Below are 13,979 nucleotides of genomic sequence, written 5' to 3'. Positions count from 1 at the left end.
AGGGCAGCAAGGAGTATTTTCAGATTTTGGCTTGCAAGGACAGGAAGAAACTCAAATGCAACATGACCACAAGAGGAAGTGGGTAGCTGGAGAACAGGAGGATGTATGGCTGCCACCTGCCTCCTTCTAGGCTGAGTAGCTGGTGTGAGCATGTTTTGTTTGGACTCATTTCTGTCCATCTTTCTGAATTTCTGCTTTCCTTAGTCCTGGCTCCTTTCATAGTGGCATCTCCCCAAAGACCTTTATAATTTTGCTCCAAGTAAGTAACTTTATACTATAGCAGCTGCCATAGCCAAATCCTAGGAAACAAATATGTACATAAATTAAAGCGAGAGAAAGGACAAGGAGAGGCATTAATTACCAACATTTAGATCATAATTGTCTGATAAATGTTGTAATAACTGCACGTTTCTCTCAGGGATCAAAGAGTCAACAGAGAGGCATGTGGAGTTGCTGCTTGCTTTGTTTTTTTTTATATAGTTGTCAGTGGGGAAACAAAAATAAACATAGTAGATAATGCCAAGTGAAATGATTGACTGGGAAGTTAGAGTTCTGAGCAACCTTGATACCTTTTCCAGTGTAAAGTTTTGCTAATGCTGTGCAGTGAATCTCAGAAGAAGAGATATTTGTTAATTAGTTAATATTTGTAAAGTAAATGTTGCTAAATTAGTTAATGGGCTAGTTTTACCCCCCGGAGAGGGCGGCTGAAGTGGAAAGTCTGCTGAGGGAGCATGGGGAGGGAGAGATTGCAATGGAAAGTGACTGCAACTTCCCTTGGGCTGGCGTGGTGAGCAACGGGCATTGCCCCCAAAGCAGGCAGTTCTAGCTGGAAAAAGCGTGTAGCTGAGGTGGTGGGGGACTGGTCTGATTCCCTATATCCCTTCTGCTGCTGTCAGAGCTCCCATGGCTATTGACCTCTCAGCAGTTAAAATGGCTTCCTCTGGAAGGAATCTCAGGGCATTCCCACACTTAGAGCTGGCGGTGGGATTCTCAGCTTCTGGAGACATACTCATGCTAGCTCTGATCAAGATAATGTGCTAAAAATAGATTGTAGCCATAGGACAACCTAGCCACCCCATATAGACCAAGGCATGTATTTGGGATGGCTAACCAATCCTGCTGCTTGTGCCATTCAGCTACACTCTATTTTAGTGTGTGTGGGGTGGAGGAGGTAGGAAGACCCCCTTCCACTGGTTTGCACTGTTGCAGGGAAGTGTCATTTACCCCTACCGATGCCAACCTCCATATAGGTGACCTAGTATTTTAAAGTTCTACGTAAGCATTAAGAATTGCATATAAGGTAAGAACTAAATATTGCAAGTATAAACAAAGTTCAGTGATTCAGAGGTTTCTGAATGCATGACTCTGGCTAGGGTGTGCATAATATACCTACCCTACCTCCCAGACAAAGACTTTATATCACTGCTAATTGATCAACAGGAACTGGAAGATGAGATTAAAAGCAAGGTCGTGTTAAATCCATGACAGAAAACAACAGATAAGACAAATTGTGGCGCATCCTCTCTTGTATCTCTGGCCTACATCATTGTGCATGTTTAAGGTCCATAAAAACCTCTCCTATAGAATCAACATTTTCATCATTTGCCGGAATGTGCATCGGAAGTATTTCATCCAAAGCCATGGTGCTTCCAACAGAAATGCCAGTTCAGCCCGGCAACAGAAAAATGGCTTGAAGATATTAACTGGAACATTCACTCCTTTGAGTAATAGCAGAAGCAATTCTTACAGGGTCAGATTTTCAGTGCTGGACTCTCTTTGCAGATGTAGGTTTGCATCAGTAAATAATTACAACCACATTTTTAGACCTGCGGTTCATTGGAGCTTAAGTCTGGTGTTAGATAACTAAATATTACTATTTACACCTGTGAATCAGAGAGCAAAAAAATGCAGGTGCAGTTATTGTATTTGCGGATTTACATAGTCTCAGTAAGATCTGAGTGAAAATCTAGCACTCGGGACAATTCCTAGTCCCATTGTAGCCAATGCCATAACTTCCACTCTCTTCACTAGGACCAAGAAGTTTGACCCATTATGTTAGTACTCTATATCTTGTCTTCCACTTATTAGACAGTTGGATAGTAGTATTTATTGTCTGTTGCCTTATATGCCCTCCCTAGTTCCTGCATGTCTCACAAGCCTTGAGGATTTTTTTCTCCCAGTATCCCTGTGAGGCAGGGAAGTGCTGTAATCCCCAATCTATAGTGTGGCGATGAGGGACAGAGAGATTAACAGCCATATTCTGTACTGTGCATTGCTTCTGCTGGGTGCACTGGGGTGGTGCATGTGCCGGGGTGGAGGATAGCTGCAGGGAATTAATTATGGCTCTCTGATTCTCTGCGTCATTCCTGGCCCAGGTTAGAGCAGGCTGGGAGATAGCCAGAATACCCTCCAGGCACTCCCTTTCCCTGCCCTGATATCTTCTCTCCTGCAGTGGAGGGTTGCATGGAGGGAGATTTAGGAGCTGGCAGGAATCCCCACCAGGGGACTTCTGGGTGGTTCACACCACCTTTGAGTTGCCCAACTGCATCTAGCAAAGTAACTTGCCCGAGGTTCTACAGGAATCTGTGGCAGAGCTAGGAACTGAACCTAGAACTTCGTTGTCCTGTTCCAGGGCCATGACCACGAGACCATCCTTATTCTGCTTCCCCCCAGCCCCCTCAAGTTTAAAAAAATTCTACCCACCACACCCTGGGAGTCTGTGAGTAACTGTCTGCTCACATTGTCCATGAGAAGCTGGTGCTACAGCAGGTATTTAGGCACACTGTTAGTTAAAATCATCTAATTTATACAGCGCATTCACAGCCACCGATTAGCTAAAATTGTAGTGGCTGCCTCTCAAAGGCGGTATTTAAATGTCATTATTTGTGGCATTCTCAGCTCTCAGAAGTGGTAAACAAAAATATTCTCCCACCATTAAATGTCATCATAAGCTGTAGTTTGAATGTAGGGGTTTTCTTTGTACAAACTACCTGTTTTGCAGGAAGAAGCTGTGTTATTATTGTTATTGTGGTTAAAGAGTTCACATTACATTGTTGTGGGTATTTGCTAGTGGCAGAGAACCATTAGCTTAGCTACCCACCAATTCCTAAAGGTGGACAGTTATATTAAATACCTTGGTTTTCGACAGAGCCATTGGTCTGTTGTCTATCGAAACATACACGCATGCACACACTTTCATATGCATGTGTGTGCAGTATATATGGGTTGGGAAATGTTAGGGAAGAAAATGGTTCAGGAGTCTTTCTGTTTTAAAATGACTAACAATGAGGTCATGGTGGCTCGGAAACATGTTTTCGTTAAGGTTGCACTCCAGAGACTGTGGTTAGTTTCCCCGGGTCTGCGATTGGGCCAAGAAAAGTAATTACAGTGATTAATAATAATATCTGATTTGCTCGTCACACAGTCCACCCTTTGGAGCTGGTATTGTCTGGGGGAAGGGGGAGGTGAATAGTACGGAGGAAATTAGAGTGACGTACTTCCATTAAGCTATCCTGCGCTACATAATCCAAACTTTGCTGGTGCCAGCATAGCCTGGCATCGGATATTATATACAGCTGTACACTATAGCTATGGTGTGTCTAGTATGGGCTAATTGATATAGCTGAACACTACAGATATGACACTACATACTATAGTATGAACTATTTTCTATAGATATACACTACAGTACCTCTGACACTGAAAACAATGCAGCAGTGTGGCTATTGATCTCTGAGGATGAATGTCAACTAGATCCACCTCATATTATGGTGACAGGAATTTGCTCTGAATGCTGCCCTAACAAGTGATATGCGGCATAGCTGAAAATGGGAGGCCCAGAATGTAGCAATAATCCTAAAACCTTAATCAGGTCTGTTCAATATTTTCTATCCCTTGTGGGATGCCATTGCAAGGAGTCAGAGGGGCAAGAGAAAGCCAAAAAGTAGCTGCTTAGGACTACCCTATTCAAACAGAGAGAGAGAGAAAGGAAAAACACTTCCCTTGGCAAAGCTGGGCTTCATGATTACAGTAGTCTTCAGCAGCACCACAACCAGGAGGAGTTGCCATGGGAACCATTGAGAAAGATTAAATATATCAAGGAGACCTGATTGTGAGAAATGGGTGAAAATAAGAGAATTAAATTAATGTAGAAATGATGTTTCTGTTTCGCTCCCCAAGTCACAGTAGAAACCTTTAAATTCACAAACATCCAATTAAGAGGAAAGTTATAGTGAAATCTGTAGGCCACTTTTAGAGGAGCCTGATTGCTCTATAATTAAAGGAAAATAAACAGTGTTTTACTCTCCAAAACAAAAATCGAATGGTTCAGATTCTTTTGTGTTTCACTTTCCCCCTGTACGTTCTGCTGTTTTCAACATTTTGAAGCAGACAGTCCACAGTGACCTCCGAGATGTGCTCACAGGTGCAATGGCTTCCAGCCATGTGGTGGCCAAATGATTTTCAGAGAGAAAGGGAATGCTTAACTCCCCACTCTCCTTTGTCATATATTGGCCCAGATTCCTGGACCAGCCAGACTGTGCTCAGTTGCAAGTTATGGTAGTGGGGAAGCAACTCTTCCTATTCCAGGCAGTGCCAAAGCTAATTTTCTGGCATAAAGGAAAGCAGTCTTCACACTATTTTACACTGATTCCAAAAGAGCCTCAGGGCCAGTCCTGGCAGCTGGGGATCAGCTGGTTACAGGGGCTCACTGACTCTTATTCCTGGCAATGCCCTCTGTATGGGCAACCAGGGCTTGGCATGGGAGCCCTATGCAGGGGAATTAAGCCAGTTAAATCAGGATTAAGGCTTTGAGCACTGCCAAAAGGGCACATTAACTCAAGTGCTTGGGTCAGATCCTGAAACTGACTACACCCCGGCTGTGTGGCTCTGGCAATGGAAAGCAGACAAAGAGCTGCCCTAACAGGGAAACCAGGGATTTCCCTGATGTAGAGGAAATCCGTGGGCAATGCAAAGCTTGTATAGCTGGCATATACACCCCAGTTCCCACCCCATGGGTACTGGGAGCACTTCTGAGCAGGAGACAGTATTCTCCAGTGATCCAGGTTGGGGGAGTGGTCCATGGGGATCACTCGATCCAGTGTTCTCTATAGGCTGTCTTTGTGTGGTGTTCCAGGGGTACATTCCAGACTAGTGGGAGGCTCTGCAACCATGGGTGCCTTACAATGCTTTGCTGTAATAGCTTCCATCTGGGATGCTCACAAAGAGCCTTCCACGATACAAGCCACACCCTGAGTGAGTGTGTGTGTAACTGCAACCTGCCAGCTACACCCTGGCTCTCAACAGCCTCGGTTATACTGCTGGGTGACCCCCAAACACCCCTAGTCCTGGATCTTCCTCCAGAAATGTATATCTTGTACTCCTCAGCCCTCTTTTAGACAGTACAAATATATTGTCAGTTATTCCTTTAAGGGAACAATATACCAGATTATTATCTTAAATAGTTACCCAGACACTTCATCTTAAACACACTGGATTAACTAAAACAGTAAAACAAAATTATTAAGTACAAAGAGCAAGATTTTAAGTGAGTATAAGTAATGAGACATAAAAGTCAGAAATGGTTACAAGAAAATTAAAGATAAAATGTTTACTCGTGCCTAATTTAACAAACTATATTAGATTCAAACAAAATTTCCTACACCACATGCTTCCAGCTAGTTTGTTGACCAAACTCTTTACGTCAGAACCCCTCATCTAAAATCCAATGGCTGTTTTCTTTTGTGTTCTTAGGTGCAGAGAATGTGATGGGCAGAGGGGAGAGAAAGAGAGAGAGATGGATGCCTTGGGATGTTTGACCCTCCTTTTTATAGTTTCAGTCCCCCTCTTAAAAAACATTTCCAGTGGAGACCCAGGAGACAGTGTCTCTTTAGAAGAATATTCCCTGCTGGTTTTTTCACCTGATTGAACTTCCTTGGTTTTCCTCCCTGCTTGATGACTCTGTTTACTGCTTAAATGCAAATTAAGGCAAGCACACATTCTTTCCCTGGTCAGGGCTGTGGGCTTTAGAACCTGTGTTGTTAACACCATACAGGGGAATCTTATAACTTCACATACAATGTTGCCACACATATTTTACCAGGACAATACTAACCAGCAAATTATGAGTTTTCAAATGATACCTTGCAAGTCATTCTTTGGACAAAGATTATTACAATAATATGTAGGGTGTGAATACAAGGGTGTATTCAGTCACACTTAGGTTATGCTGGGTCAGGTACAAGGACCAGGGAAGTAGAAAGGTGTTTCAGAGCCACTTTTTTCCACCAACCCCAGGTCCTGCTTGAAGTGCACCCTGGCTTCACCTGTGGATCTAGCTTTTACTTGTCATGCCGGTCTGTCTTTTGCATTTTGGATACAGGAAAAAAATAATGCAGCATTTTAAAATTGAATATAAATACAGTGCTTTGTGGAGGTAGCTTCCAATACTGGTGGGAATGGCAAGTGTGCGTGTAGAGGTTCTTGCATGGAGACGACATTTTCACCAGGCAAAGCCCAAAGCAGGGAGCAGTGCAGTTGCACTGCCCAGGACAATGTCTTCTTAAGCTCCCGGAGAACACAATGACTGCACGTCCTCTCTAGACAGAGTCATATTTACTCACCTCCACAGCTAGCCAGCTACATTGGCCCATGAGAAGGGAATAAGACTCTGATCACCCATGGATTTCACACTCTTCCCACATCTGGTTCCTGTGTACTGATGACTCACAAACTGCTCATTTAGAAACATAATTCAAATTGGCCATTATAGCGATTTGGGGGCGCTCTTTTAAAAAGAATTGTATGTATCTGACATGTATGGAATGCTGCTGAGGGAGATGATGACACCATGTGGGGTGGCCTGCCATCACTGCATTCAGCTCCACACCTCTTTTGTGTTGAACACAGATGGTGTGGGGTTTCTGCTGTCCCACTGCCTGCCTCACACAGGAACTTGGTGGAGGATGAGCTAGCTGGCGCTCACCCTAGAGAAGACTAAAGTAATTATTATTACTTAATTTATATTACTGAGGCCTCAATCGGGATCAGTGTCCCCTTGTATTGGGCGCAGTACATACAAATACATGGGCACGGTCACAACTCTGAAGGGTTCATGGGCTAAGTATCTTGGTAGGTAGGGTTAGCATCATGAGGGTATTTTGGCTGCCTCCTCTACTGGGTCCAAGTCTGCTCTTACTCCACGTCCAAGATGGTCACAATTTGGGGCTCATTTTGTGTCCGACAATTGCTTTTTGATTCCTAATCGGCCTTTTTTATTTATATCTGCTACAGTTCTCTCTGCCTTTGGAAGCCCCAGAATGGATTACCATATTGTGCTCTACCTGAGGTACCCTTTACAACCACTTGGTGAAGAATGTGGCTGCCCTTCTGTGAGGTGTTTTTAGACTCAGGGGTAAAGGTACTTGGTTACGCTGTTAACGAGTTCAGTATAAAAGCCTGCATATACACATTACAGTTCTCTGATAGCAGTACTGGCTTCCTGTTTGCATCCAGTCAAGTTGTTGAAATAGATCTATAAAGCCCTCCATTGCTTGAGACCTGGCTCTATATTTGTCTGCCTCTCTCCTAGCACTCCTGGCAGTAGAAGTCAGCTGAGGAACCCTGTGCTAATATCTTGTGGTTGGGGGCAGGCAGTGGCGAGCCTCCCAGCTCTAGAATTCACTTCCTTGTTTGTGCAACAGGATCTAAATACGCTGTCTTCATGGCCTGTTACCCAGGACTTCTCTTCTCTCAGTTTTGCCAGTGGGGGCTGGGTGTTTATTTTCGTCTTTTGGAGGGCGTCTCTGCTGACATTGCGCACTATGATGCTGTGTGTAGCGTTTTCAGCGACTGCACATGAACCCAGAGTTTGCATATATTGGAAAATAAATAAAGAAATAAAATACAATTAATTCACTAAAGTGCATTTTTCCTTTGATTCAGACAGACATGGGAAATATATGGAAATTAAAGCAAAATACTTCCAGCTCTTGTAATTATTCAAGGTCATATTTCAGTGTGAATCTGTGTTAGGAATATACAGTGCTGTAGCTTTTGTTTCCATTGCTTTTTCCCACACTGGAGCTCAGCACACTTTATGATTACTGTCACAGTCTGTTCTGTGTCCAGTATGATCGCAATCCCCAAAGGTTTATTCCACGTAGCAAACATCCTGTAATAGTGACCTGCTCTAATAACAGGAAATTTATTTTTAAACTGAATAATGCCTACTCCATTTTAATCTGTTTCTTTTCCAGAAAATGTTTGTCATAAAAATCTACTATACTGACCAACGTCTGATTTGGCCCCATATACCTTCATACCAACTGAAGCCTACAGTTTTGTGTTAATTCTAAATAGCAGCTAACCATTTTTTCCATCTTGTAATCAATTAGCACTAAATCAGGGGTGTGCAAACTATGGCCCGTGGGCCGGAGTCATTTTAAGCTGGCTCATGAGCTCCTGCTGGGGAGCAGGGGTCTGGGGTTTGCCTTGCGCCGGTGCTCCAGCCGGGGTGCAGGGTTGGGAGCTGCACCACGCGGCTCCCAGAAGCCGTGGCATGGCCCAGCCCGGGCTGCTATGAGCTCCAAAAGCCCCCTCCGGTGCTCCAATGGGAGCTGCAGGCACTGTGCCCGCGGATGGGGCAGCGTGCAGAGCCACCTGGCCATGCCTCCGCATAGGAGCCGGAGAGGGATGTGCTGCTACTTCTGGCAGCTGCATGAGGTAAGTGCTGCTTGAAGCCTGCACCCCTGAGACTCTCCCCATGCCCCAACCCCCTTCCCAGCCCCGATCCCCCTCCTGCCCTCCAAACCCTTGGATCCCAGTCCCGAGCACCCTCCTGCACCCCAAACTCCTTATCCCCAGCCCCACCCCAGATCCTGCACCCTAGCCTGGAGCCCCCTCCCATACCCTGAACTTAATTCTGGCACCACCCTGGAGCCCGCACCCCCAACTGGAGCCCTCACCCCCTCCCACATCCCAACCCCAATTTAATGAGCATTCATGGCCCGCCATAAAATTTCTGTTCCCAGATGTGGCCCTGAGGCCAAAAAGTTTGCCCACCCCTGAACTAAATAATAAATAACAGCAAACAATATGAAATCAGACAAACATCAGAAGGTCGTTGCTTGTCAGTCAGTCATCTTGAAGCAACTTGACTGTCCTCATTTTAATCAACAACTGCACAAAGTTTTTCACCCTTTATGGGAATAGCTCATGTTATGGCATGACATTATAGCAGTGGATAGGTGAGGTTCTGTGGCCTGCAGTGTGCAGGAGGTCAGACTAGGTGATCACAATGGTCCCTTCTGGCCTTAAAGTCTATGAGTCTGACTCTAATTCACACAATACAAATATCTGAATCTTTGCCTTTTTTACCTACACTGGATAATGTGACATTACTCAGGGGTCAATGACACTTCTATTCATTGGACAATAGGGGTTGTTTCTTTACAACCTATATACACAAGTGTTGATCTTTCTCCTATAATTGATTTGCTTGGTAGGCCAGCAAGCCCATCATGTCAGATTCTCTTTCAAAGGGCCCTGCAGGACTGCCTGAATATCTAATACATAGGTAAAAGAAAAGGAGTACTCATGGCACCTTAGAGACCAACAAATTTATTTGAGCATAAGCTTTCATGAGCTACAGCTCACTTCATCGGATGCATCCAGTATCAGCACTTTGGCATGAATCACCTTTATGCTTCATAGCTTTTCCCTTTAGGGCATTAAAGGGAAATTCACAGGACCTCATATACTAAGTCAACTTTGCAGGAAGAAAAGTGCACTAAGATTTGTGAGAATGCTGGCAAAAATTAGCATAAAACTTCGGATTCCTCCCAGCTTTGTATAGTATTACCCAGTCAGCTTTGACACTCACTTAACTCCCATTGACTTTAAAGCAGCTAAGCATTAATAGCAGAATCAAAACAGAGAAAAAACATTATCTTTTGTAGCTGGTGCCTAAATATCATGCAGACGGGCACTTTAGTAACAACTTAGCTAGAACAGAATATTCTGTCCTGTGGTTCAGTATATCTCATAAAAAAGTTTGACTCACTTACAGGAAAAAAGCTAGTTTGATACTTATTTGTGCTTGCAAATCTTTCGATGGGTATTCACTTTATTTGTCTTAAATTATTAAATTTCTAGATCAGTGGTTTTTAACCTTTTTTTTCATTTGTGGACCCCTAACAATTTCAAATGGAGGTGTGGACTGCTTTGGAAGTCTTCGATTTAGTCTGCTGAGTCCCAGGGGTCCACAGACCACAGGTTGAAAACCACTGTTCTACATGAACTACCAATACCACTTATAATTTTTCTGTTTGTTTATTTTAAGAATGCTATTTACATTAGTGGAATCCTTCAGAATAATTAATTGTAGTCTGTATAAATATATCTGCCGCCGCCATAGTGACATTTGGGAAGGAGTACACTGATTCCCTTATATTTCAAATGCCAGGGTGCTTTTGCTATTTGGAGGCAATTGACAAAGTACACTAAATGAGTTCTGGCATAATTTGACTCTTTCCATCCCAGTTTGAGAGGGCTTGAAGGTAAGTGTCACGGAGTCCCCGGTGATGCTCTGGAACTGCTCCCTACAAAGCCAGTCAGGACTCTGGGGAAGTCTCCTTTCTGTGAGCAGACTGTCTTCAGGACACACAGCTCACACAACTTCCACCTTCCTGGGTCTGACCTCAGAGCATTCAGCATCCTCTGCCCCTCCGTGTGCTTCCCACAGTGAATCCGCCCAGGCTGGGTCCTGGGGAAGCCAGAGGGTCCTGCACCCCAACTCCGCAGTCAGACATGACTCTCAGTCAGCCAGTGAAACAGAAGGTTTATTAGATGACAGGAACATGGTCTAAAACAGAGCTTGTAGGTACAGAGAACAGGACCCCTCAGCTGGGTCCATTTTGGGGGGCAGTGAGCCAGACAACCACGTCTGCACTTCACTCCATGTCCCTAGCCAGCCCCAAACTGAAACTCTCTCAAGCCCCTCCTCCTCTGGGATTTGTCCCTTTCCCGGGCCAGGAGGGCACCTGATTTCTTTGTTCTCCAACCCTTTAGCTCTCACCTTGCAGGGGGGAAGGGCCAGGCCATCAGTTGCCAGGAAACAGGGTGTTGGCCATTCTCTGTGTCCAGATCCATGCACACACCTGCCTTCTAGGGCTCTGCAACAATCATACACCCTTATCCCACCACCTAGATACTTAAGAACTGCCTAGGGGAAACTGAGGCACCCCCACAATATTCAGAGGAAACATTAAGAACAGTCCCGTTTCATCACAGTAGGACAAAGGCAAAAGAATAATAATAGCTCAGAAAGCTTCAAGTGATATAAAATTAATTATTTCAGCATAAAGAATATTTTCTCTTTCCCTCAGTTTCAAGATTCAGAATTTCTACTGTAACAAAAATTAATGTGAGGATGTGAAAAACATTTAGGTTTTTATTAATTTTTACACATGGATGTGTGTCTGTGCACACACACACACACAGAGTCTGTGCACAAGAAAAAACTCCCGGAAATGTGACTTTCTTAACCAGTTCTGCTGTAACACAACAAAAATTGACCCTCCATTTATATGCACAGTGTCTCTGGAAAATACAGGCAGCAAAATGCAGCCAAAATTCCATGTACATCTGTAAATGGTTGGGTATCAAACAGTTCATGCCACTCAGAATGTCACAGAGACACCCCATTGAAATTTTTCAGAAATCTTTTCCAGATTTGCAAATTCTCTTTGATGTTTTGTTTTAAAAGAACAAAGTTATGACACAATTTTACAGTAGATGTGGTACTGACTGACATATAGCAAAAGATCCCTCCTGTTGGAACCATGATGCAATAAATATGCAATATTAAAGTGGCCAAATAAAGATTGCAGCTGCTTTAATTTTTGTTTTTTGATTACTCACTCTTGAAATAACAGGCCACAATCTGCAGTTTTCCTCTGAGATTTCATTCCATCACTGCTATATATGCACAGCAAAAGATGGTTGAAGACCTTGGGTCAGATTAATTAGTGATGTAACTCCATTCTTTCTGGCACTAGCGTATCTCTTGATTTTCATAACAGGTGTTCAAAAGCCTGCAAAGAGTCTCTTATAGATTAGGATATGAGCTTGTGCTTATGAAGAAAACAATCGTTGAGCTAATGGACAATACTGAGGATGATGGCAGGTTGTTCTTGAACTTCCCAGTACTAGCATGCAGGACACCAATAACAAGCTATGCTTGAGAGAGAAAATATCACAAGGTATGTTATCAAAATAGTACTGAATTTTAAAGACTGAGTGTATGTCTATATTGCAATCATAAGGTGTGATTGAAGTGCAAGTAGACATGCCTGCACTCCTTTGGGAACTGGAGCAGTGCAGCTGAGGCAGCGAATGTTTCAGCATGAGCTAGTCCTACAAGTAATAACTCAGAGTTCCAAGTTGGCTTGTATAGCCTACTCTGAATTCATGCTACTATGGCTTCATTGCTCTGGGACTAGAGTAAAACTAGCTCGGGTATGGCTACATGAGCTGCAGAGACACCCTGTGAGTGCACCATAGACATTCCCTTAATTTAACACATCTGATAGGACTGTGTTTAGAATTACAGTAACAGTGCATTTTGCTACAACAGAAATGACCTAGGTTAGAAAGTAAGTGTTCTCATATCTTTCTCCCTACCTCTTGTGGACCCATCTAAAGAATAATTTTAAATGTAACCACTGGAAAAAAAAATCTATTCATGAAGGAATAAGGTGATGTAGAAATAGCAGTAATGAGGTGGAGGAAATGAAGGCAGTGATACCAAATTGAAGAGGTTGACAGGGAGCTCCGAGGGGTAGAAAGAGCAGAAAAGACTGTGGTTTACCTGGAAAGAAGGTAGCTTTCACATCAGAACCTGCTGTTGGCTATCATGTGAAACATACCAAACAAGCCCCCTTGTAGCACATATGGTCCATAATAAAGGCTTGAGGGGCCCTCTGTATTGGGGTGAGTTTCACGCCAAAGGAATTACATGTACTGATTTACCAGCGACACCTAATTACTGATAACACTAAGCACTTATCTAGCACTTTTCATCTGTTGATATCTAAGCTAATTTTAAAGGTGGAAAAGCATTGTTACCTCTTTATAATGTTGGGGAAACTAATGTCCAGAGAGGTTCCTTGTTCAAGGCGACACAGCAAATCTCAAGCAAAGTCAGAATCCAAGTCTGTTGACTTACAGCCCTGGGCTTTTTCACCTGGACAAAGCTGCTTCCTTGCATGCATGGAATTGTGAAAAGCACTAATAGAAGTTCCTGTTGGATAAAAGCAGTGCCTGTTACACACCAGTGTTCAGTGTGCTTTTCTAGAGGTAATGTATTCAGATTGGATACAGACTAACAGGGCTGCTACTCTGATACCTCACTCTGTTCAGTTTAATTTCCTTTTTAATTTTAGAGTCAAGGACTTAAATTCTCTAGATTGGCTTTGGGTTTTTTATCATACAGTGAGCTCACTTAGAAAAGTTTCTTCTGGTTCTAGAGATAGAGAAGATTGCTCTATACTCAAGAGGGGGAATAGTGCTAGAGCCAGAATATATCTCCTGAACTAGAAAAAGCATTTTAGTTATACCTACTGTGAAGACTTATGGAGCTATATAGGGAATATAAGATACTGTGGTTTGCCTCTCCCAGGATATTTTTAACACTGTAATCCAGTTTATTGGCATACGTTATTTTTATTGCTATTTGTTAGTGGCTGATAATTGCCAAGAAAAACATTATGACACCTGCATTATTGGTTATGCTATATGTCTTGAGAAATTGTTTTAGAATAGAGTGTCCTTATTTCAAATACTTGAACGTTCTTATGAAAAATGTAGAACACACTTTTTCTTCAAGCAGCTTCAAAAATCTAAATGTCTGCTTTTACTTTCTAAGGTATGATACGGATGTTGAATGTTTCCATGAAGGTGAAGATACAGTGATAATACCA

The sequence above is a fragment of the Caretta caretta genome, chromosome 2 (assembly GCF_965140235.1).
Source record: "Caretta caretta isolate rCarCar2 chromosome 2, rCarCar1.hap1, whole genome shotgun sequence".
NCBI classification, from domain to species: domain Eukaryota; kingdom Metazoa; phylum Chordata; order Testudines; family Cheloniidae; genus Caretta; species Caretta caretta.
This window is presented reverse-complemented; position numbering follows the sequence as displayed.